Here is a 5000-nt window from a genome sequence, read left to right on the forward strand (position 1 = left end):
TTTAGGATGAAGTTGATCTTAAGATTAATTTGATGTTAAGAGGAAGTGACTTAAAGATGAGGTTAATTTTAAGATGAATTTGATTTTAGGATAAGTGAGTTTACGATAAAGTCGATTTTAGATGAAGTTTATTTTAGGATGAATTTGATTTTAGGAGGAAGTGAGTTTAGGATGAAGTTTATTTCAAGATGAATTTGGTTTTAAGAGGTAGTAAGTTTAGGATGAAGTTGATTTTAAGAAGAATTTGATCTTAAGAGGAAGTGAGTTTAGGAGGAATTTGATTTTAAGATGAAGTTGATTTTAAGATGAATTTGATTTTAAGATGAAGTTGATTTTAAGATGAATTTGATTTTAGGAGGAAGTGAGTCTAGGATGAAGTTTATTTTAAGAAGATGTGATATTATGATTACGTTAATTTAATGATGAAGTTGCTTTTAAGAGGAAGTAATATTAGGATTAAGTTCATTCAAAGATGAAGTTGATTTTAGAAAGAATAGGGTTGAGGATGAAGTTGATCTCAGGGTGAAGTGAGTTCAGAATGTAGATCATTTTAAGCTGAAGTTGATTTCAAGATGAATTTGATTTTAAGAAGAAGTAAGTTTACGATGAAGTTGATTTTAAGACGAATTTGATTTTAGGAAGAAGTGAGTTTAGGATGATGTTGATTTCAAGATGAATTAGATCTTAGGAGGAAATGAGTTTAGGATGAAGTTGATTTCAAGATGAATTAGTTCTCAGGAAGAAGTGAGTTTAGGATGAATTTGATTTTAAGATGAATTTGATTTTAGGAAGAAATAAGTTTAGGATAAAGTTGACCTCAAGATGAGCTAGATCTTAGGAAGAAGTGAGTTTAGGATGAAGTTGATTTCAAGATGAATTATATCTTAGGAGGAAGTGAGTTTAGGATGTAGATGAATTTAAGATGAAGTTGATTTTAAGATGAATTGGAGTTTCGGAGGAAGTAAGTTTAGGGTGAAGTTGATTTCAAGGTGAATTTGATCTTAAGAGTAAGTGAGTTTATGATGTAGATGATTTTAAGATTAATTTGATCTTAGGAGGAAGTGAGTTTAAGGTGAATTTGATTTTAAGAGGAAGTGAGTTTAGGATGAAGTTGATTTTAAGATGAAGTTGATTCTGAGATGAATTTGATTTTATGAGGAAGTGAGTTTAGAATTAAGTTGATTCTGAGATGAATTTGATTTTATGAGGAAGTGAGTTTAGAATTAAGTTGATTCTGAGATGAATTTGATTTTATGAGGAAGTGAGTTTAGAATTAAGTTGATTCTGAGATGAATTTGATTTTATGAGGAAGTGAGTTTAAAATTAAGTTGATTCTGAGATGAATTAGATCTTAGGAGGAAGTGAGTTTGAGATGAATCTAATTTGAAGATGAAGTTGATTTTAAGATGAAGTTGAATTTGAAATGAATTTGATTTTAGAAGGAAGTGAGTTTAGGATGAAGTCGATTTTAAAATGAATTTGATCTTAGGAGGAAGTGAGTTTAGGATGAAGATGATTTTAAGATGAAGTTGACTCTAGGATGAATTTGATCTTAGGAGGAAGTGATTTAAGATGAAGTTGATTTTAAGTGGAAGTTCATTGCAAGATGAATTTTATTTTAGAAGGAAGTGAGTTTAGGATGAAGTGGATTTTGAGATTAAGTTGATTTTAAGATGAATTTGATTTTAAGAAGAAGTGTATTTAGGATGGAGTTGATTTTAAGATTAATTTGATCTTAAGAGGAAGTGAGGTAAAGATGAGGTTAATTATAAGATGAATTAGATCTCAGGAGGAAGCGAGTTTGGGATGAAATTGATTTTAAGATGAATTTGATCCTAGGAGGAAGTGAGTTTAGGATGAATTTGATTTTAGGAGGAAGTGAGTTTAGGATGAATTTGATTTTAGGAGGAAATGAGTTTAGGATGAAGCTGATTTCAAGATAATTAGATCTTAGGAGGAAGTGAGTTTAGGATGAAGTTGATTTCAAGACGAATTTGATCTTAGGAGGAAGTGAGTTTAAGATGAGTTTGATTTTAAGATGAATTCGATCATAGGAGGAAGGGAGTTTAAGATGAAACTGGTTTTAAGATGGAGGAAGTTTAGGAGGAAGTTGATTTTATGATGAAGTTAAAATAAGATGAATTGGTTTTTATGAGGAAGTGATTTTAAGATGAAGTTGATTTTAAGATAACGTGAGTTAAGGATGAAACTGATTTTAGGATGAAGTCAACATTTCTAATAAAAAAAAAAAAAAACATTAGTGCCTTCTATTGCAAATTTCAGAAATTTAATCAGATGCCCGTTTATCCTTATTTTAGTGTCTAATATATATGCTACAGTACACATTTGGGTTCATAATAAATAATAGAATTTATAGTATCTCGTCCTTTTTTTCTAGATTCCAAGGAATATTATTTGTTCTTCCTTTTCACGAATCCGTAGTTTTTCTTCGTTTAACTTTTGATTAGTTATATCACGCCTTTTCATAAGTGTTTACATTACTTGATAGATAAGAATGTTATGGAAGTCTCCTCAGAGTCTAAATTACTTTTACCGTAAATGTAAAATGAAAATCGAACCTTTAGAGTATATATATATATATATATATATATATATATATATATATATATATACAGTATATATATTTACATATATATATATATATATATATATATATATATATACAGTATATATATTTACATATATACATATATATATATATATATATATATATATATATATATATATATATATATATGTATATATATATATGATAAATTTTGCACATTTATTTACGTGTTTTTCATATTCAAATAAGCCATATATATTTTTGATACATTAATGTCTGGATTCTCTTAACGACCTCGGGATCAGAGCCCCAGGCGAAATCACACAAAGACAAGAGCTTGGCTCCGGCCGGGAATCGAACCCTGGTCGGCAAGCTTCTATAGACAGTGACTAAGCCACTTGGCCACGAAGAAAGATTTTTTTATATGTATATATATGTATATATATGTATATATATATATATATATATATATATATATATATATATATATATATAATGTAATAACAGGGAATGGGATGCGATGATAGCTTTTATTGATAGATAAGTTTGTGTTACCTGGCGTTGCGAGAATTTTGGTCATCGTGCGTAAAATTATTTTTTTACAAATAATTTAGCTTAACAGACAAACTTTCACTCAACCCATATATACTTTGTAAATTTTATAACCCGTTAGATGCATGAATTTTTTCTTTTCCATTTGTCTTTACTTAGTGATTTGTAACTAATTAAAGCAGAAAAACGTTGATAATCAGAACAAATGGAAGTGAAAGCGAAAAGCTAAAACCTCGAAAGGTCAGAGTATTGGAAGAAGGCCTCGTCCCACGGTGTAAGAGAGACAGAGAAAGTACCTAGCTAAATCTCACTCTATAGTAAAAGGGGAGAAGAATTAGTTCTGTAGAAATGCTGAAGTGGACTATTCTTAACTGATAACATGAAACAGCGTTCCTCTTAAATTCAGTCTTACCTTGTATTATTATTATTATTATTATTATTATTATTATTATTATTATTATTATTATCATCAATATTATTATTATTATTATTACTAGCAAAGCTACAAGAAGGAGAAATAGCTCCGTGAAGAAAGGAAACGAGAAGATAACTAATCTACAAGAGAAGTAATGAATAGTTAAAATAAAAAAATAATAAAAAAAGTAACAACATTGAAATAAATCTTTCATATATAAACTACAAAAGCTTCATTTTTGCATTCAAACTAGGGCTTTGGAATAACATAGGATAACATAATCCCAAATCAAATGAATGTCGTTGTAAAGAAATACATTTTTCCAAATATTATGAGATAAAATTAAGTTATGTAAGAAGGATTATAAACATATCCAATCATCCCTTTATATTGATAGTTCATTTCCAGCAATCAGTAATTTATCATAAATACGGCAGGTTTTTTGAAATTTGGAAACTATTCAAGGTATGATTTATCCTTATCAAGACGCCAAAAACTGTATATTGTGTCCATATTTTAAATTAATGCATTAGGATAATTATTTGAAAATAGAAAATCTATTAGTATGTGTTCCCAGGCTAGTCGGTTGCGGATCAGATGAAAACAACTACAAAGAATTCATTACTTTCCTTGCATAAAAAAAAAGTTTGGATTAATTAGGGTTGTTGTGGCTTTATCGGTAACGTCTCTACCTGGTGATCGTCAGACGGGGGTTCGAATCCCGCTCAAACTCGTTAGTTCCTTTAGTTCCTTTAGTGTCTGTAACCTTACCATCCTTGTGAGCAAAGGATGGGGTGTTTGAGGGAACGTACTGTATAGGCCTACCTGTCTACCTGATGAGATATCAGCTGCCATTACATGGCCCTCCCTGGTCTTAGCTTGGGTGGAGAGGGGGCTTGGTCGCTGATCAAATGATATATGGTTAGTCTCTAGGGCATTGTCCTGCTTGCTATGTCAATGTCACTGTCTCTTGCCTCTGCTATTCATGGGCGGAAGAAGAAGAACTGCTCATTAAATTTAAATCGTACGTTAAGAATGTTTAAATGCATAAACCTAATACTAAAAAACGTTTAGTCGATGCTGAACGACATGTGGGAGAATATGAAATATTCGTATATAGTAGCGGTAATATAAAAGAGGGTCGAGACGGCAGATGCCGACCATGTGGACGTTACTCAGCATCCCGAAACTGATTTTGCTAAGGGTATGTATTCACCCCACTCGCCTGTTTCTTGGTTATTTATTTGTTTGTTTGTTTGTTTGTAATCAGCTTTACACAAAAACTGCAGTACCGATTTTGACTGAGTATGGCCCAAGGATTAATCCCGAATATTTTGGATAAAGTACATCAAAGTACAAGTGCGTAGCAGTGCTTTGAAAATAATCGCAATGTAAAGAAATTACCAATTATTTTATCAGTTAACTTTTGTTTGTGAACAACATTACGTAAAAACATGCGCGGGG

The sequence above is a fragment of the Palaemon carinicauda genome, chromosome 9, assembly GCF_036898095.1.
Source record: "Palaemon carinicauda isolate YSFRI2023 chromosome 9, ASM3689809v2, whole genome shotgun sequence".
Classification (NCBI taxonomy): domain Eukaryota; kingdom Metazoa; phylum Arthropoda; class Malacostraca; order Decapoda; family Palaemonidae; genus Palaemon; species Palaemon carinicauda.